This window comes from Alosa pseudoharengus, unplaced genomic scaffold (genome assembly GCF_046254945.1).
Source record: "Alosa pseudoharengus isolate Yale_2024_CS ecotype anadromous, Long Island Sound unplaced genomic scaffold, YU_APseudo_1.1 YU_APseudo_1.1_scf_3, whole genome shotgun sequence".
Lineage (NCBI taxonomy): Eukaryota > Metazoa > Chordata > Actinopteri > Clupeiformes > Clupeidae > Alosa > Alosa pseudoharengus.
The window spans coordinates 17,529,779-17,552,272 of record NW_027468718.1 but is presented as its reverse complement, the minus strand read 5'-3'; the positions used below and the strand labels follow the sequence as shown (position 1 = coordinate 17,552,272).

The following is a 22,494-nucleotide window of genomic DNA, read 5'->3' as shown; positions in this document are numbered from 1 at the left end:
GTGGCCGGAGACAGTTTTCTGTGAATATCTCGAGAACCGTAGGGCCTAGGAGATCCACCTTTTTTTTGTATGTTGGTCTTAAGGGGGCATGTCAACCCATCTCATTACCACTTATTTCATGTATAGCGCCACCTAGTTAAAAATTAAAAAGCAAAAAATTAGGTGTTTTCATCACAATATCTCTGGCTGACATGGTCAAAACTGCACGAAATTAAAAGTGTAGGATCATTATGACACCCTCCGAATGCATGCCAAGTTTTGTGAACTTTCGTTCATGGGGGGCCTTACAATAAAATAATTTATGTGTACATTTAGTGACCGTGCACCAACAAGGATTCCCGGGACACTGAAAGACCGGGGTACACGAAACTTGGTGGGCATGTAACCCCACATGGATAGCATGGAACCATCGTTTTTCGTTTTGATCTGTAGCCCCCCCGCTGTACTGGACCCCCCGAAAGGAGGGTAGGGCAGACACAGTTTTCTGTGAATATCTTGAGAACCGTAGGGCCTAGGATGACCACTTTTTTCCATATGTTTGCCTCCAGGGGTCATGTTAACCCATTCCATGTGCACACATGTGCATAAACAGATACACAAGCACACACATACATTCACAGTAATCATACGAATGACACATACTCACACAGTAGACATATGTATGCATGCATGCACATGCACAAACACACATACGCAGGCAAACACACAAGCACGCACACACACACACCCACACACATAAAGATAAACGTGTACACGCACACATGCACACAATTCAAGAATTTCTCAGAATTATGAACAGGCAAGATGGGGGTGGGGTTGTATAAAATGAATTTTACATGTGAAATCTATGAACTAATCATGTTTTGGTACTTGTTGTCTAGCAGATACCAGTGAAAATTGAGTGTGGATAATGCAATTTAGTGAGACAGAATCATATAGGCCTTTCAGCGTGATTTATTTTTGTGGAAAAAATGTGCTGGACTGGGCGGCGGTCATATTTTGTACCGCTCTGCGGTACATCTAGTTGTTCCTTGTGTTAACATAATTTAAGCAAGATCGGTTAGGTAAGTTTCATCAGCAGCAGCAGACTGCACATTTTCTGATAAAGTATGTTTAATTAAAAACATTAGTGGACATAATGATTTATTGAGCTGCAGTATGATTAAGGATAGCTTTCAACCATTGGTCACTTAAGGTAAATAATCTCAAATTAATATTAATCTGTTACCAGAAATGGAGCCAAACATCCACCAAATTGAACTATCTCCTATCCAACTCCAGGGTAATGTCATAGCCAACCCAAGGGTAAGATAACTGATAACTTAATCAGTCATTGTCAATCTTATTAAATATGCAACCATTTTATGTAAAAAAATACCATATTTGTCCATGTTCTCTTCATGACCCCTTTTGTTACTGAGAGTATATGTCAGGATATTTGCCACATTTAACAATTTAGATAGATAGATAGATACTTTATTGATCCCCAAGGGAAAATTAATTTGTCATAAGCTGCGCCATCGTATCACCCAAAAAGTTTACTTATTGCATACATACTCACCCCCTTCAAGTCAGCATTTAGAGATGCACCTTTGGCTGGAATTTTACATTTTTAAAAGCTCAATTTTGGTTGACCAAAGAGCCGTCTTCCATTTGACCTTGGAGTCTCCCACATGTCTCATGTCGCATGAGCACCAGTGTCTGACACACTCTTACACACTCTCTCTCATACACACACACACTCTCTCTCTCAAACACATACACACACACACAGACAGACACTGGTGCTCTCTCATGGAACAGTCCTTTAATCCCCATTATGCGGGGTAGGATACTGTATTTTGTATATTATGTAGATAGTGCATATAAAAAGTATTTCCCCTTTTACTGCTTTTATACATGAAATTTTACGTTTAATGACACCTTCAAGACACCTGTGCTCGCGCACTGCTGCTTAGATTTCAGCCGAGCTCAGCGGCAGCCCCTGTGCTACCGTCTCCTCTATGTGACATCACTGATGCTGCAGTACAGCACAGCACAGAACGGATGGCACTGATGCTTTGAGTGTCGACATGGCAACCTACTGCAGTATTGCCGCCCCGTCGTCTTTCCTTCCTCTCTCTCTCTCTCTCTCTCTCTCTCTCTCCTTCTCTCTTTCTGTCTCTCTCTCCTTCTTGCTCTCTCATTCAGCCCAGCCTGGACCCCCAATACCTGACTTTCTCCCCTTCCCTCTAGCGCTGCTTGATCAAGTCCTGGATTAAGGAGAATATCAAAAAGAAGGAGTGCTGCTTCTACGTGCAGACTGAGAGGTGGGTCTGTCTGTCTGTCTGGTGTTGTCTGGTGTGCAGGCTAGTAGTATTGTGCAGGGACTGATAACGTGTGTGTGTGTGTGTGTGTGTCCGTGCAATTCTGACACCCCAGTGCCGTATATGGTAGAACAAAGCTGTCAAATGCTTTGTTGTAGCGGAGAAGATTGTTCAAGTCCTTGGCTGGCTGCGTTGCTTCGAAAGCTTTACGCTGATTTGAGATGTCACATCCTTAGTGTGCACATAATGTGTCTGTGTGAGCAAGAGTGTGGTCTGTGTCATGTCTATTTGCATGTGAATGAGGTCTCTTTTGCTGCTGTATTTTGTAGTGGCCTGATGGGGCTAATTTGTGTAAGATCCCCGAAATACACTTTGATGACTACAGTTACTATAGTTTGACCTGCTTAGAGGCAAATACTTTTAAACAAGAGACAGGGCAGTCAGATAACTATGAACAGCTATTAGGACATTGCAAGATTTACTCAAAAGCCATTTCAGAAATGTTAGTCTTCTCCTAAGGCCTACAGAGTATCATTCTTTTCCCATACTATGTCACTTTGGTCCTTGCAGAGAGGGCTTTTGCAAATGTGGCTACCCCAAAGACCACCATGTGGTGGCGACCATCGTGCCAGAGAGGTTTCTGGGACAGTCCTGGGAGGGACAGAGGCAAATGCGCGAGGTTCCCACCGACGCCTTTGGAGATATCGACTTCGGAGGCCTCGGCCTAAACAAGGCCAAGGTGAACACATTTGCCCGTTTCAGACTCTGTGTGTATTTAATTGCACTTCCGATCTTTGCATACCTCTTTGAACCCTGCCATTTGCCTTATATTAAATTACATTTGGCTGACGCATTTTTAACCAAAGCGACTAACAACATGGTAAACAGTTTAAGTTTTAAAGCAATTCTCAACAATTTTAGGACCCTAGAGTACAGTAAGAATAAGTGCATCAGTGAGTGCTGTTTCAGTTTCGTGTCAGTTCAAGACGGCTGGTAAGTGCTAGGATCAGCAAGACTTGTTGTAAGTGGTGCTATGAGAGGAGATGTTCTCTAAAGAGCTGGGTCAGGAGTTTTTTGAAAATGGAGAGGGATGTCCCTGCCCTTGTAGGAACTGGCAGTGTGTTCCACCAACGAGGAACAACAGATGAGTAAAGTTTGGATTGGCCTGAGCGTACCGGTGGTAGAGCCTTGAATTTGATGCAGGCCGCCATAGGTAGCCAGTGTAGCTGGATGAGCAGCGGGGTAACATGTGCCCTTTTGGGTTGGTTGTGTTGTAGACCAGGCGCACCGCCGCGTTCTGGATCATTTGAAGGGGTTTCACTGCGCAGGCTGGGAGACCTGTCAGGAGGGCGTTGCATTAGTCGAGTCGTGAGATGACTATTGCCTGAACTAGAAGTTGGGTAGCATCTTGAGTCAGGTAAGTCCTGATTTTCCGTATGCTGTAGAGTGCAAAACGGCATGACCGGACGACTGAGGCAACATGATCTGAGAAGGTTAGTTGGTTGTACAGTTGGTTGAACAGCAGAATGAGTAGTGATGACCAAGCGGTCGCCCTGGCTTCTTTTAAGGCTTCTGTTACAGACAGCAGAGCCGTTTTGGTAGAGTGGCCGCTTTTGAACCCAGACTGATTTGGATCCAGAAGGTTGTTCTGTGAAAGGAAGTCAGAGACCTGTTTGAAGACTGCTCGTTTCATGCCTTTAGATAGGAAAGGCAGGAGTGAGACAGGGCGGTAGTTCCTAACTTGAGCAGGGTTGAGAGTAGCGGTGTTACCCGGGCCATTTTGAACGCTGTTGGAAATGTGCTAGTTTGTTTGTGTTTGTGTTTGCAAATGTATGTGCAAGTAGCACACACAAATCCATTGGTGTGGCTGTGCATGTCACCTTGTGCACTTGTATTGGTGATTTGTGCAGTTAATTATATGTACTGTCTGCGTGTGTGTGTGTGTGTGCGCGCAGTATGTACGCGTCTCCTCAGACACCCCCTCCCATGTTTTGTACCACCTGATTACGAAATACTGGAAGCTCCGCCCCCCGAACCTGCTCATCTCAGTCACAGGTGGGGCCAAGAACTTCTACATGAGGACACACCTGAAGCAGAAGTTCCGCAGGGGACTCATCAAAGTCGCCCAGAGCACAGGTCAGCACACTCCGTTATCAACAGCAGCTCAAATACAGCATTTAAATATAGTCGCAAACGACAATGAACGGCGTCCAAGCCGTTTTAGAGCATGGGCACACCGTGTGTTTGGGAATTGAGATTGGGCATCAAGGGGATCATCGGGACTCAAGCCTGGGTCTTTTGGGCAGCAGCAGGAGGATGACTAACCATTGAGCTATGGACCAGATCACAGATCATCATCACTGTAGCCTTATTCCTCAATAACATATAATGTTTAACAATAGATTGAAATGGAATTACTGCATTGTAAGACCCCTCAATAGCATCCCTGAAGGCCGTAGTAATACAGTACCTACTTGCACATTAAATTGAGTCGTCTAAACTGGATGACCATGTGCTTGTTTTAGAGAGAACAACAAATGACACCTGTCATTGTGATATAATTTACAAATTAATTTTAAATTGCATTGCATTTGTTTAATTGCACTTGCAGAGACAATTTGAAATCCAAGTAATGAAATTATACATTTAAAAAGAACTTATGATTTCCATCCCAACTGCCATCAGAAGCACATATCCATGTTCCCACTCTCTCCACTTGGACTATAAAGATACATATTTCCTGTATATCTGGTATGGTTGTAATAATTATCAGTATTACTGGTGGTTGGGCAGGTGCCTGGATCATCACTGGGGGCACCCACACTGGGGTGATGAAGCATGTGGGGATGGCCGTGCGTGACTACACCCTTAGTAGCAGCTCTGCCCGGGGGGAGATTGTGGCCATTGGGGTGGCCCCCTGGGGAACCGTACACAAACGCCAGTCCCTCGTACACCCTGAGGTATGGACAAACAAGTGCTAATATGGCTATAACTAAGGACCATCTGATTTCTTACCATTTTGCACCAGCACCAGTACTGTACTGTACATGCACTGTGTACATGCTGTACATAGGCATACTGTACGTATTTGTACAACCCCAAATCAGAAAAAGTTGGGACGTTGTGTAAAGTGCAAATAAAAACAGAATGTGATAAAGTACAAGTCTTGTAAACCCATATTTAGCGCCAAAAAGGACATAGACAACATATCAAATGTTGAAAATGAATTAAACTAAAATGAATTAAAATTAACTATTTCATGGAAAATATATGATCATTTTGAATTTCATGCCAGCAATATGTTTTAAAAAAAGTTGGGAGAGGGAATGTTCACCACTGTGCTGCTTCACATCTTCATTTAGCAAAATCCTATAAATGTTTAGGAACTGAGAAGACCAGTTGCTAGAGTTTTGAGAATTAAAAGTTGTCCCATTCCTGCCCGATATAGGATTTCAGTTGCTCAACAGTATGATGTATTCTCAATCATGTTTTTCATTCCATGATGCACCTAATTTGACAGGTCTGGGCTGCAGAAAGGCCATTTTAGCACCTGTATGTATACGTTTTAAGTTTAAGTTTAAGTTTATATACTCTTTTGATCCCGTGAGGGAAATTTGGTCTCTGCATTTATCCCAATCCGTGATTAGTGAAACACACTCAGCACACAGTGAACACACACTTGAGCAAGGCACCTAACCCCTCACTGCTCCCCGAGCGCCGCTGTTGTTGCAGGCAGCTCACTGCGCCGGGATTAGTGTGTGCTTCACCTCACTGTGTGTTCACTGTGTGCTGAGTGTGTTTCACTAATTCACGGATTGGGATAAATGCAGAGACCAAATTTCCCTCATGGGATCAAAAGAGTATATAAACTTAAACTTAAAATGTATACATCATTCAGAATTGATTGTGCCTTGCCAGATGTGCAAGATGCCTATGCTGTAGGCACTAATACACCTCTACACCGTCATAGATGTTGGGTTTTGAACAAAGCAGTAAAATAAGTTGGATAGGTTGGATACTTGGATAGGCCCTCTCCTCTTTAGCCCAGATGAGTCCATTATTTCCAAGAAAGAATGGCACATTTTGATCTAACCACAGGACCTTTTTCCACCTTACCTCTGTCAATTTTAAACCAGCTCAGGCCCAGATAAGACGGTGGTATTTCTGTATTATCTCTTAATACAATTCTGGCTGTTGCATGGTAAAGTTTGCACTAGCATTTCTGAATGAATATCAAACTATGCCCATAGACAATGGTTATCAGAGGTTTTCCTGAGCCCATACAATAATTTGCTTTACAGAAACAGGTCTGGTTTTAATGCAGTGCCACCTGAGGTCCAAAAGGCTTGATGGTGTTTTATGCCCGCACCGTTGACTTCAAGGCAGTGCTGCGACTGTCGATTTCAAGGCACCTAACCTTAACCCTAAACCTTCCATGCAGCACTGCCTAGAAGACGACATTGGGGGCTTAAAACACCAAATACCGTCCAAAAGACCACGGCCATCCATGTTTTTCAGCTCTATCACTAGTTTGCAAGGATTTCTCTGGATTCTCTGAATATTTAATTATATTATTATGTACTGTAGATGATGAACTCCCCAAATACTTGTTAAGAAGCATTTACTTCTGAGAGACACTGCCTCTCTGGGATGCTCTTTTTATTGCCCAATCATGTTGCCAGTTACCTTAATTAGTTTAAGTAAAAGAAACATTCCTTCTTTTGTTTTCTTTATCATTACACAACTTTTCCAGCATTTTGTTACCTAATTTTTTTTAAATGTGTTGCTGGTATCAAATTCAAAATGAACATGTATTTTCCATATAATTGTCAAATTTGTAATTTCCATATTTGTAAAATATTAAACATTTGATAAGTTGTCTGTGTCCTTTCAGCAACTAAATATGAGTTTACAAGATTGGCAGACTATTACATTCTGTTTTTATTTGTATTTTACACAACGTCTCAACTTTTTCTGATTTGGGTTACATACATTAAACATAACATGTTAACATTATATATCACATTTGAACTATGCTGTTCCACTTCATGGCACATTCCTTATCCATCTGTCTCACTGTCTGTCTGTCTATTTGTATTTGTTTGTTTTTTGCCTCTCTCTCTAGGGCTGTTTCCCTGCCCACTACACACTGGACGAACAGAGCAAGGGCCGGCTCTCCTGCCTGGACAGCAACCACTCGCACTTCCTGCTGGTGGACGACGGCACGCATGGCCACTACGGCGTGGAGATCGACCTGCGCAGCCGCCTGGAGAAGTTGATCGCAGAGCAGCCCCTGGGAAACCGACTCAGGCATAATCAAAGTAATATTCTCAATCACTTCTCCCCAACATGCTAAATGCTGATATCAGCCAGTTGCAATGTTTGCTTATAGTGTGTGTGTGTGACTGCTTCTTTCAGAAAGTCATTTGAAGATCCCTGCTGTGTGCATGTTATTGAATGGAGGACAGGACGATCTGAATGTAAGAGCTTCTGTTAATTTACCTTGTAGGGGCATCTAGCATATTGTTCATTGTGTGTCCTAACAAACCATCTATAATACCTATCCTAATCCTATTTAAGCAATATTTTTTTTAATTAAATTAAAACTACTGTGTAATGTAAGTATTTGAATTAGTATTAAGTGATGTTAATAATTATTATTTTGATTGACTGTCAGGGTTTAGAGTGTGTCCATCTCTGTGTCCCAACAGACCATCTACAGTGGCATGCTGAACGGCACCCCGTGTGTGGTTCTGGAGGGCTCTGGCCGGATGGCAGACGTGATCGCTAACGTGGCCGGGAAGCCTGTATCACAGGTCACCCTGGCTCTGATCCAGAGGCACATGAAGAGGTTCTTTGGACAGGAGTACAATGACGTCTCTGACATCAAGTGGGCCAAAAAGGTAGCACAGAGGGTGGTCATCTAGTTATTGCTGCATGATGCAGGTTCTTGCATGTTTGTTATTGGTAGATTGGTTCAGTTGCTGAATTATGATGCAAGATTCTAACATGTTCAGAAGTATCGTAATACAGTAGGCGTATGGTACATACACCTCCCTCTGAAAAGAGACACAGACACCTTTATCCTTGGTTACAGCATTGGTTGGTTGGTATTCGATATATGTACAGCATGGCACTGTCAGAGTCTGGGAATTGTCTACATATTACTTCAGTTAAAGGAAAATTCCGGTGTGATATTGACCTAAAGTGTGTTGAAACATGATACCGAGTGTGAACATATATCTCATAGCCCATCTCGGCTTGTCCCCTGCACTCCAAAATCTGGCGCTAGTTAGCCGATGCTACCAAAAGCTTTTTCATTCGGGGTGCCTCGGCATCGGCCTAGCCATGCATATAAATCACTGTTTTACACCATTTGCGAGGCTCAACGTATCTCCACACTTCATTGGTAGACTTCCGAGGGCCCTGACATTTAAAACGAGACATTGAGAACTTTGAAAAAGCACTGGTAGTTTACTTACAAGACGATTTATACAGACAGTATCTTCACGAAGTTTAGCGTTTGCAGCCATCTTGAATTTAGTCACGATAAGTCGAGCGACAAGTAAGAATGAACAGGTATGATAAGGGATCAGATTCCAAAAGTAATTCTGTGGAAATGCATGGATTCCAGTTTCTTCCAGTAGCAGCAACTGGAATCCATGCATTTCCACAGAATTATTACAGAACTATAACTAGCACCAGATTTTGGAGTGCAGGGGACAAGCCGAGATGGGCTATGAGACATACATTCACACTCGGTGTCATGTTTCCACACTTTAGGTCAATATCACACCGGAATTCTCCTTTAAGCGATGGAAAGACTTTACACCAGGCTTGTGCAAAATTCCGAATTTTAGAATGGATCTCCATTCAATTCACGAATTGGAATATGAATTGAATTGGCTCCGCCCCACAGGAAGTTGAATTTGAATTTGAATTGGAATGACAGGAAGTGGAATTAAATTCATGGCAATTCAAAGCAACTCCACAGTCACACAACAGGAAGAATGTGTTGAATCTCACATGCATTCAGTTTTGGGAAAGTTACTTTGCACTATAAAATTGAATAGCTACAGTTCCGAAATAATATAACACACTGTATTCTTACTTAAAATGTTTAGTTAGTATAACACAGTTTTTGTCTTTTGTTGATTATGTTGATTTTGGAGATTACTTGGCTAAAAGGAGTAATTTAAAGCAACACCAAAGAACTTTCCCTCTGTCGCACGCACACTTTTTGTTTATCCAGCACCGGCTTTGCAAATAATGATGTCCACAGACAAGGTAGAATATTTTGCATGACTTATAAAAGTATGATGTATTGCGACATCAGATGCAAGTCAAATTTGTAGTTTCTTATGTCTCATTCCATCGAACTACAGATCCGCTACCCGATCTGGCTAACTTACATAGTGCGGTTATAGCCGATAGAGGGCCGCGAAGCGAATGCAGAATTGCCGTTCACCCTGTTACGAGTTGATGAACCACTGAAACGATTTTGGAAACATTATTTTAAGGTACAAAAAACTCTTTGGTGTTGCTTTAATGTTAAGGTGGAAAAGTGAACATGTTCATTTAAATCAAGTAAACTATACTTGAATTGCTTAAGTTTTGCTACACTGTGAAGTTAGTTAGTTAGTTAACCTTACTTAACCTGTTAGTTAACCTTAGTTTAAAAAAACATGCAAACTAATTGCCTTGAAATTACAGACTAATCTGGAAATAGGAATTCCAAGTTGTGCAAACAAATGCTTACTTTGTGTAGTACACTTACACTAAGGAGAATTCCTATTTAACCTAACTTGGTCATCACAAGTAAAGTATATTGTGTATTAAACACAAGGTGTGCTAACTGATGTTACATTTCCCACAGTGCATTTCCAGAATACCACCTCCCTGGCCCACATATTTGTAAAGATATCACATATTAATCCTTACTGAAATTCAATCTTAAATTACAATAAAGTGACAGTGACACTAACGGTTATATATACTGTTGGTGTGTAATTTATGTGGATACATCGCACCATCAAGTAGATGACTATCCAAAACACTCTAATGCTGTGGGTAAAACATCAGCAACATGTTACATTTGTATTTTGGGTACTACCCTCTGAAAGTACTGCACAATGAAGTTGAGACCTCATTATGTACCACTAATATGTGGCACACACCTGGGTTTGTCCATTGGTGGTCCTTTGTTATTGTAACTTAAGATTGAATTTCAGTAAAGATTAATATGTGATCCCTTTAACAATATGTAGGCCGGGTCTGTGGTATTCTGGAAATGCATTCTGGAAATGCATCAGTTAGCTGAACTGTGACAACTTCAATACACCTGTTGTGTTTAATAAACATAAAGTATACTTTACTTGTAATTGTAATGACCAAGTTAGTTGAAATAGCAATTATGTGTACTGTAAGTGCACTACACTAAGTGAGCATTTGTTTGCACAACTTGACATTACAGACAAATCTGGAATGGGAATTGCAAGGACAAACAGTTTGCATGCTTTTCAAAACGAACAGGTTGAGTAAGATTATAAACTAATTTTACAGTGTAGTACAAACTTCAGCAATTCAAGTAGGAGTTTACTTGATTGTTCACTTTTCTACCTCAAAATGAAGTAACACTCATTTTACGCAAGTAATCTCAACAAAAGACAAAACCTGAATTCTACTTACTAGAACATTTTAAGTAAGTAAAACTATTATGTTTTACAGTGTGGAAATATAATTTGTTACTGTTTTAAGTTACAAGTTGTGTGCTTAATGCAATCATATCTGGCATATACTGTGAGGCTTCATTGTTTAACACTACCCTTAAATTATGTATATGAATTTCTTCGAATTTCATTGAATTTCAATTCTACTTCCTTTAATTCAAATTCAATTCAAATTCAAGAATTCAATTCTGAATTGTGCACAAGCCTGCTTTACACATACAGTATGCATATGTAAGTGCACACACCTAGGTTCTGAAACTGTCTCACAGATCCAGGACATCATCAGGATGCCACATCTCCTGACCGTGTTCCACGTGGATGAGGACAAGAACAGCGATATGGACGTAGCCATTCTCCAGGCCTACCTGAAAGGTACCCATCCCCATCTTACCCTGTGCCAGCCTAAGAATTTACACTCAAATATTATTAGGTCGCTTTAGCCATGATAGATGATGCTCTTAGAGGCTAAATAATAGTATTAGAAAGAGTTTTGGTGTAAAGCTACTGTGACTTTCCTAATGTATCATCCATTGTGGCTTCTATCCTCAAACTAAATTACATGATGGTTAGCGATCCAGACTCAGTTGAGGCGGAACTGAAAAGTATCACAATGGATGCCCATTACTGTGAACAGCCCTCAGTCAACAGGAAACTGATGTCATGGACGTACAACCCACTATCCGCCATCACTTTCTGCATGATGTTATTGATCTCTTCAACTTTGCAAACTCCTTGCAGAGTCATCATCATTTTTGACTGGGATCACTAAGTGTGTCTCACGCTCAAACTTTCATGACTTGAGAGGTCATCATTGTTTTTCTAAAATATCCTCAAACATTGATATTAATTACAGATTAGTAGGCAATTAATTGTTGTTGTTTAATTAAGTTGTGTGTCGCTCAAATGACCTAAATGTAAAATCGATTAATTGCAGGCCCACTGACTGTAACGCTAATGTAGAGGTGTGTGCCAAATTCAGATAGATAGATAGATAGATAGATAGATAGATAGATAGATAGATACAGTCACGTGACAAAGTTAGCACACCCATGCTAAAGGTTGACTAAAACGAGGAATATAAAATCATCACTATGCATCCTGATCAAGTTCCCTTGGCTTTTGGAATTAAAATAGCCCCATACCATCACATACCCTTCACCATACCTAGAGATTGGCATGGTTTTATTTCAGTTAGCCTAATAGCTGGTTTGATTTGCATTGAATGATGATCTTATGGAAAGTACCCCATGCCAATCTCTAGATATGATGAAGGGTATGTGATGATGTGGGGCTATTAAAATTCGAAAGGAGAGATTGGTGTGCTAACTTTGTTACGTGACTAGATAACGTGTTACGTGACTGTAACTTTATTAATCCCCCAGAGGGGAAACCAGTTTGCTACCATAGACAACACACAGCCACAGGACAGCAACAAGACAATGATGGTGCAGTACAATGTGACAAGAGCAGTGCAATATATAACATAAAACACACAGTAACAGTAAATATTTATTATGACACCAGATATAGACACTGGAAGAGCGCAATCGAAAAATAAATGAATAAAGTGACAAAAAAACAACAACACTGATACTATACAGCAGCATTAGTCAGTAGTTCTCGTTAAAAAGCCTGATTGCTGATATAATATCGTAACACCTCCAATTATCACCCATTTCGTTCGAAAATCCTAAAACAACAATGTTTTTTAATACTTCAAAATAACATTTGATAAATGAAATTACATTTTTCAGTAGCCATAGGTGTGTAGATTTGAACAAAATCTGATTTGGTTCTTACCGGGGCTTTTACTGCCTGAAATATCCGATTGTGTTTACCACACTCGGAGGTTAGTGCTGGCCTGATGGGTCGTCTACTTCCACCCTTTCGCACGGCACATGAACGGTTAGACTGAGAATTCTCATCGCTACTTCAAAATTCCACTGGAGCTCCAAGCAAATTTGTACATGCAGCCTGTTTACACTGTTTACAGCTCTTCGAGTCACGGTATGTCATTTTTGGTACATAGCTAATTTAGATACACCAATGGTGTGGGTGCTTGCGTTTCTTTAGGAATCCGCCGTCTTGGTCTGTATAGAAATTAATATTAAGTGACACATACACGCAAGAGGACGGAAACACGGGACTGGTGGTAATAGGGGGCGTTCCGATAATTTGTGTATAACGTTGGTTTTCCTTTTTCAGCGTCCAGGAGTGAGGAGAGCGCAGGGCAGAGGGGCCTGGAGAGGCAGCTGGAGCTGGCCGTGGCCTGGAACCGCGTGGACATTGCTGAGAGCGAAATCTTCACAGAGGAGAGCCAGTGGCAGGTTGGCATTCACCACAGTTGGATGCATGCTAATAAGGCCATTTTTGCAACGCTTGAAGCAGTTGTAGAGGAGTGCCTGTTAAACACTATTTACTTTTCACCTTTACTATTTTAAGATGCCTTTCAGTCTTTTAGCCTTAAACATTCACATTAGGTTTTTCATGTTCTACCGAAGTCTATTTAAATTAATTAAATAAAAAGCTCTATACGAGGCCACAGCAGTGGAAAGGAGTAATTTATTCAACATGTGCGCTCCCAGGGATTCTAACCCAGAGCCTTGGTGATCCTAGTTAACTCATTGAGTGCCATGCGTTGAGTGCCAAAAATGTAATATTACGTTTTTAGCTTTTTTTTTTTATTACGAAACTAGACACTCTAACACACATTATATGTGATTTTGGGAACTCTGTGATGAATGGAAATAAAATATATGACGATCGAAAACTCATGAAAACGCCCAATCTGGACATTTTATCATAACTCGGTTGCCGCTTCATCTCAAAACCAGGCCATTTTCGTGGGTCTATCACTAGGTGGCAGTCTCGCTGATCACTTCCCAGAAAGTTTACAGGCAACACTTAATATTTCATGAAAGACGTTATATCTCCATTTCTAGAAAAAAACAGTGATTTTGATGAAAACTAGCCACTGTTTAGCTTGGGATTTCTCAGGAACTTTTGCACCCACTGAGAGCTTAAAATCTCACGAGCCATTGTATGTGTTCATAGCTATAACACAGAATATGCTGTGGCTGTACAAAAATCATCAACAATGGTCTAGATTGCTGGCACTCTAGGACAAAGATTCCGAGAACAGCTTAACAGAGTTAACCGATGGAAGCACATCACACAAAAGTTTTTGGTAACACTTCACTTGACGGTATCTACATAAGAGTGGCATGACACTGTTATAACTTGTCATGACAAAAACTGAATGACACTAACCCTAACCCTAACTTCTCATGACAAAAAACGAATGACAGAGTGAGTTACCGCGCCGCATGATCTCATCCCATTGATTGTTTGTTCCCTCTCCTCTCTCTGCAGTCGGGCGACCTGCACAAGGCAATGTTCTCGGCCCTGGTGGGCCACAAGTCGGAGTTTGTGCGGCTGCTGCTGGAGAACGGCGTGAGCATCCCCCAGTTCCTGTCTGGGGACAAGATGCTGCTCAAGCTCTACAACGCTATGCCCAGCTGCCTCTTCCGGCGCAAGCTGGTCAAGCAGATGCAGGGCGCCAAGGGCGGGCGGAGGCAGGTGTCTCTGGCAGCGGTGGCTGAGGTGGTGCGCCAGCTACTAGGCAGCTTCACCCAGCCCATTTACTCTCCCTCGCACGAGTTCATCAATATGGTCGACGACAACCCTGTGATTGTAAGTCTGTAAAGTGTCAAGACAGAGATAAATAAAAAATATGTGTCATTGATCTAATGGATGCACAGTGTGTGGATAGAGGTTGTTGGTCATGGGGCTTCTAAAGGGACATGTGCATAAAAAAAAACATGTTTCTGGTGAGCTTGAACGTTTCCAGAATCAATCTGGTGCTCACCAGAAGCTTACAGAATGAACCAGAACATTAGAAAATGTCCATGTCTTCTCAGGGGCTTTGAGTTTTAGGTGAGGACAAGAAAGTTCTTAGTGCACACTTTTTTTGCATATATTTCTTTAGGGGCTTCTAATGTTTCTTGATTCTGAGTGTCAAAAAAACTGTTAACTGTCTCATCCCTCAGAGAGACCCTGGGAGAGACTTGTTCCTGTGGGTCGTTCTGCAGAATAACAGAGAGCTGGCCCAGATTGCCTGGGAACAGGTACAGGACAACAGAAAACACCACTGTGTTCTATAAGAGAATGGGTTGAATGCAACACCTACAACTGTAGTACTCCCCCTGTCTTCCACTATCATAACAATTTAAACCATTGAAACAATTCACATGAACACTGGGAAATTGACTTGTGATAAAGTGAGTCACATATATGCGTTTGGTGGACTGAAATGGACATAATGAAAGTGGAATTTGTTTCAGATTTCATCCAGCATGTTTCATTTCCATAAATCACTTGAGCAAAAAAACAATCACTTGTTTCAAAACACTTGTTCATGTTTGTCACATTATTAATGGAAACGTTGTGCTGTTTTGACAGTGTAGAGACAGCACGGCTGCTGCTTTGGCAGCCAGCAAAATTCTGAAAAAGCTGGCACAGGAGTCTGAGAATGATGACGAAGAAGATGCCAACGACATGAGACAACTTGCCAACCACTATGAGAAACAAGCAATTGGTAAAGCCATAAGCAATGTTTTCAGTTCACCAGACTTTCATGCTGGTGAACTCATGCTTCATGCAGAAGTCGCTTCATCTGAGCTGCATGTTTCTTTTTAGATATGAAGTCTATGACTAATAGAAATTATATGGTTCAATGTGGTTCATGGGCCTCTTTAATGCAGTTCATTGATATTTCTTAAGGGAGCAAAACTCTGAAACAGAAAAAGAGGTCATGCTAGATTTGAGTGAGCAGCCTGACTCGGCTAATTTTAAACATTACATTTTGTTTCTATAGAGGGAGTTTCCTTAATCAGTGAATGTAGATAATGTCTGCTACAGTAAATATAGAACAGCAGTAATTATCCTATTTCTGTTAGATATTAAAGATGGTTACTCTATTCTCTTCTCATTCTTTCTCTTTCTTTTCCTCCTGTCTCCTGTCCCTGTCACAAACACACACACACACACACACACACACACACACACATTGGTATCCCAGGTGTGTTCAGTCAGTGCCATAGCAAAGATGACCAGCAGCTACTCCAGAGACATCTGATCCGAATTTCACCATCCTGGGGCGAAACCACATGTCTTCAATTGGCAGTGGAGGCGGAAGACAAGAGCTTTGTGGCACATTCAGGGGTTCAGGTCTGTCTGTCGATGCCTCTCTCTCTTTCTCTCTCTCTGTGTTTTAGGGGTGAATGAAATATTTAAACCATTGTTCTTATCAAAGTTTTCAAATTTTTCATTGAAGGATATTATGAGACCTTTAATTTAAGAAAGTGAGGCTTGTAATTCCTGGGTATTCTGTGGCCTGCTGGTCTGACATGAGGTCATATTGCTGCCTCAGGCTTATCTCACCCAGATCTGGTGTGGAGAGCTGGCTGTGGACACCCCTCAGTGGAAGATATTCCTCTGCATGCTGTTCTTTCCACTCATCTACACAGGCTTCATAACCTATAGGTACACTTAAAGGGAAGATGTCCTATGCATCTGGATAAAACAGTATCATCTTACCAAGCTCTCTTAATTGATCAGCTTAATTGATCAAAAGTTATGATCAACTTTTTTGTTTTACAACCCAGTATTACAAACCCAGCAACTGTTTTAATTGTGACTGAATGAGGTCAACACTAAAAACACAACCCGGTACCCTGCTTATGAACTGATCAAGCATCTTTCTTCCCAGGTGTGACGAGGACATTAAAAGGGAGGCCACGAGGAAGGAGATGTTGGCAATGGAGTCTGAGACAGGAAGTTGGACCGATATCAGGTAAGACTCTATTCAGGTGAGAACAAGATGAGCCACAGAGCCACATATTCAGTGTCCAATCAAATGCACTCACATGGGAACTCATCTACGCTCTCATGTGCTGGGGCTGATAAGCTATTTGCTTTGTGCTGTTTGCTACTGGAGACCGTTTGTTTGTAACAACTTTACTGAGAGAGATCTGCTCCTCCAGCGATCCTCAGGACAGTGACGAGCTGAAGCCGCTGAGCTGCCTAGCCAGACTGGGGAGCTTCTACGCAGCCCCACGGGTGAAGTTCTTCTGGAACCTCACCTCCTACTTTGCGTTCCTGTTTCTCTTCTCCTTTGTGCTGATGGTCGACTTCCAGCCCATGCCATCATTGAGTGAGTGGCTGCTCTACGTCTGGGTGACCTCTTTAGTGTTTGAGGAGGTCAGACAGGTAAGACGTAACCAAGTTGTTTCTTTCTCTCTGGTTGTTTCTTGCTCCTCTTTATGAATAAATATAATGTCAGCATGCACTCAAACATATAAACAGCCAATATTATGAATGATTAATTTCCCTGTGTACCTGAGTCCCGCTAATCTCTTGCTTTCCTCTACTTTGTCAATATTCCTATGTGCGCTTTAGCTTTTTGATGATCCGGATGGATTTGAGTTCCGAAGGAAATCCAAGATGTATATTATTGACGTGGTTTCCTTCCTGCTCTTCATCGCTGGTCTTGCCTGCAGGTTGGATTTGAGTCTCAGACTGTCGATTATTCACTAATATTACCTTTAAAAGTCACTAGGTATCATCTCTGTCACTACCCAGAATCCTTTGCTCTCCCCTGCAGATGGATCAGCAGTACATTTTACATGGGAAAGGTCATCCTCTGCATCGACTTCATTTTTTTCTTTCTGCGACTGATTGGCATCTTTACCATCAGCAAAGTCCTGGGCCCAAAAATCCTCATTATCAAAAGGATGGTGGGTATTTACCTGTCTTAAAATATACAATAGACAAGGCATCTCACCTTACTTTCCTTTGTCTCTATGAGCGACAGCAGATGGCTTATGTGCACTGGTTTGTCCCTCTCTCCAGATGGTGGACCTGTTCCTCTTCATGTCCCTGCTCAGTATCTGGGTGGTGGCCTACGGGGTGGCTAACCAGGGCATTCAGATTCACAACGAGAAGAGACTGCACTGGATAATCAGAGGAGCTGTGTATGATCCCTACCTCCTCATATTCGGCAATGTCCCAACCGACATCGACAGTGAGTCATATTCAGATGTTATTTAAACACCTAGTTAATGAGAGGGTTGCAAACAGCTAAAGCAAAGCATGGATAAAGCATATACATAGCTAGGCTGTACATTTCTATAACAATATTCATCCAGTGAAATTACTATACATTTTCTTTTTTTTTTTTTTTTTTACAAATGTCCACATGATACAAATGATACATGTATATGTACAAAATGTACCCTAACCATCTAGGTGCTGAGTTTGACATATCCACCTGCACTGTAAATGGCACCGACCCCCTGCTACCAAAATGCCCTGTGCTCAATGCCAATCAAATGCCAGGCTATCCCGAGTGGCTGACCACCATCTTGCTGTCTGTTTACCTTCTCCTTGCCAACCTTATGCTCATCAACGTCCGCATTGCCATCTTCAAGTGAGTTCACTCTTCTCATAAGAAACATCTGCTTCCTACTTCTTGACCTGAACCACAATGCTCACACTACACACTTTCAATGTTGGTAGGCTCTGCACAGCCTGTGATATCATTTCCTTGGGAGATTTAATTACGAGGGGGCGTCACCCCCTTAAAAAACAACCACGCCCCCTTAGTTATTTTATGTACAAAATAATAAGTCATCTTATTTCAAAACATTAATGGCCCTACTCAATCTAACAGAAGTTCTTAGATCCAACGTGACAGTCTCAAGTCCATTTGATTTGAGGTGCAGGGGAGATAGAAGTTCCAAAATGTGTGGATTCCAGTTAATGTTTGCAGTTACTGTTATAGCAAAGCCCATTATTAGACATTCTCTGGTCATAGCGAGGTAGCACTAGTTGGCCAGTTTTAAAATGGATATTCGAAAATGGATTACAAAGGGGATTCGAAAAGGATCTACATCATGTTTTCACATGGAAAATGCCATATAAGGTTAGCTGTCTAATATTGTTCACGTTAATGACATTGGAAAAAAATATGCTTCTACCTGCACTAGGCTAGGCTACTCAAAGTTTTTTCTAACAGAATTTGAATGTTCAACGTTTCACATAGCCCACTTGAAACATCCAAAGACATCTCTGCTCACGACTCACATCACTATTCCAGCTGACATTTCAGACCCACCTATCTGCGCTCAGAGAATGATGTGAATGTCAAAATAACGTAGCCTAAAAATAAAAGCGACAGTTCGTTTTTCTACGACATGGATCTACAATGATATCAGGGCCTCTATAGAAATAAATTGATGGATATTTGTCGTAGCGACTGATAACTTTAATCCCTGACAATTATATAGGCTATATATATATTATTCTTTTTTTGGTAACGGGCAGCTCATTTAGAGAGGGCAGACGGGAAGTTTCCCGAGCAACTTTAGCCCTGTCCTGCAAACAATATTGCTTATTTAAGCTATATATTTTACCATTGCCAGCTAATTTACCTTTACTTTTGTGGCATTGTATTGGAACTATGATAAAGTTATTATCAGAGGTTCAAATAGCATTAGGTTTTGTCGGTTCTTGTGCGTACTGTCGGTGATCTGTGTGCATGTGTTTGATAGCACTACATCAGGTAATTGCTTGTCGGCTACAGATGTACGCTGCATGCCTACGGTATTGGGGTTTTGGCAACGCCCCCTCTTCACATTTCAGTCGCCCCCTGACTAGGCCGGGTCTGGCGCCGGATCTGTATTGATAGTATTGATGAGAGTTATTTCTGTGATTAAATTTCATACACCGCCACCTGTCTCACACAGCATCATGTTTGACTTTGACTGTTTCTGCTTCAACAGCCAAGCATTTCATGCGGTGCAGGAAAACAGCGACACATTCTGGAAGTTCCAGAGGTACGAGCTGATTAAGGAGTTCCACAGTCGCCCGGCTCCGCCCCCTCCCTTCATCCTCCTCAGCCACCTCTACCTTCTGCTCAGGCGCTTCATAATGTGCTGCCACCCGCAGGAGAGTGAGTGCAACGGTCATCTGATAACTTTATCAACCAATCGGATGCTTTTATGCACAGCTACGTATAGTAGTATAGAGTAATGTACTACAGCCAGACCCGGCGGCAGACACAAAATCACGGAAGGGCATTACACCTTTCCAGGGGGGGGCACGGGAACTTAAATTGATCACGGTAGTTTAAGCTTACACTTGACAAAACATTCTAATATGAAAATTTAGATGCAATTGTTGTAAAATGGTGCAGCTCCTTTAAGAGAGCCCGGTGCGCAGGGATGGAGAGAGAGAAAGCGAGAGGGGATATGCGTGTTAGAACTGAGATGCGTGTGGAAAAAGTAGACGTGCTGTTGAGACTGGGGCTAGTCATATTCAAAATAATGCAAAAATAAATCCGCAGATAAAACCAAAATCCTCGTTCATTTGCTAACCACTTTCAGATAGAGTGTTAGGGAGTTAGCCCCGAAGTTACAGATAACTTCGGCCCTGTTCTCCGACTAGGTCAGAAGAAAGAAACAGTAAAGGTTAACGCTATCAAACAAACCCAGAAACTACTAGGCCTACTTCTACTAACTAACTACGATATGAGATATAGCCTACCTGCGAGCCGATAAGCTATTTGTCATCGGATGACAGGGGTTAGTGCAGAAGTGAAGTAGACTGCGCCACGTAACCTCTTCATTTAGGTGATGGGCTTACCTACTGTTCCTGATTGATTAGCTACGGAATAGGCTAATACAGATTTTACAAGTTTTATTTGCTACTTGCTAGATTGACAAACGTATAATATAGGCCTACATTTAATAAGTGTTCAAAATCAATCTATGGGATTGGGGTTGGTTGGAGCAGCCAAGCTCGTCCAGGGCGGGCACAGATGGCTTCCAGGACGGGCCTGGCCCCCCAAAGGCCCCCCATGCCGCCGGGACTGACTACAGCTAAAACAACAAAAACTTTATTTTGGTAGTATATCTATTACTTTTAACTCTTGGCTCAAGAACTCACTTTTATGACAATAAAAGAATAAAACAATCTGTTTGGAAGTAATGTTTTTACTTCACAAACTTAAATTTACCATCCATGTCTACCTAAATTCAAGCCATTGGCAACTTTTTGAATACAGAATGGCTTACTTGTGTCTGCTTCTGTGTAGGGAAGCGGTTGTCTGAAACTGAGGAGGAGGATTTGATGTCATGGGAGGCTTTCATGAAGGATAAGTACTTGGCCACCCAGTGTCCGGAGAGGAGTGAGAGCATGGAACACCGCATGGTTCAGCTGGAGGAACAGGTTCAGAGCAGTTCATTCTCTTTCCTTTTCCTCAGAATAGATAAATACGTGAACAAAGGGGTGAATAATGCAGGTCCCCACAAGCATGAATTGTGAATTTTCTTTTTTTCCCCCTGAACTTTCCAATGTTCCTTGTATTACAGGTCTCCCAGTCCGCTAAAGCACTGCAATGGATGATATACACCCTAAAAGCCCAAGGTTACCAATCTAAAGAGGAGCCGCCTTCTATGTGTAAGTGAAGTGGCTTTAGACTGCCTCCCTCCCAAATCAAATACATGGTTAACTGGGGTCAGTAAGTAAAGTTCCTCTCCTCATCAGCATCCTCTGTCCCCTCCACAGCTAGGAGCACAGAGAGTAAAAGAGATGAGCCTGAGATTGACGGCGATCCAGAGAGGAGACAGTACCACTTCCACGCCCAAAGGTCCTTGTGCAGGGGCGCAGGAGATATTTTCAAAGTGAAAGAGACCAAATTGTGAGCAAAAACCCAGATAGTGAAATCTGGCCTCCAGATATAGGACCACCACCTCTGACCCACTGTCGACTATCATAATATTTTGAACTTGTCAGAATATTAAGATAATAACATTAATTGTTTTCAAAATATGTTTTGATCAAAATTGTCAAAACTGGAGGATGGGCAGAACAGAAACAAAGCCAACCTCCCTATGGAATGTAGGAAAACAAGTTGTTGAAGCAGTTTTAATGTCAGTTCTATGGTGATTTATAGAAATGCTACTGCTTGCTCACTTAAAGCCCTGGACTCAGTCTACCACTCTGCCCTGAGGTTCATTGCTGGTGATGGCTATAGCACTCATCATTGTGTCCTCTATGGTAAAGAGGGTTGGTCATCTTTGACTGAGAGGAGACATAATCGTTGGTATCTGTTTATTTACAATGGTATTGTTGGAAAATTACCAGGTTATATTTCAAACATGCTTGTTTGGAATTCTTGGGGGAGGGGGGTTGGGGGTAAATATTTGCTTTTGAGCAAGATATGCACTTTTGAAGTTTATCCACTATGTGGTGCAGTTTGCACTAATTGTTTTGACTGAGCGACTGAGAAAAACAGTAATTGTTTCAGAATATAACAGAAATAACAAGGCCCCAATATGTTGTGCAATATGATACCTGTAACATTTACACATTCATTAGACATTTTTTGTAAAGAT

General features: G+C 41.7%; 1 pseudogene; it reads left to right on the top strand.

Moving 5' to 3' along the window:
• The first annotated feature begins 1,233 nt into the window (after positions 1 to 1,233).
• LOC143099863 (transient receptor potential cation channel subfamily M member 2-like) lies at positions 1,234 to 22,087 on the top strand (annotated as a pseudogene).
• The last annotated feature ends 407 nt before the right edge of the window (positions 22,088 to 22,494 follow it).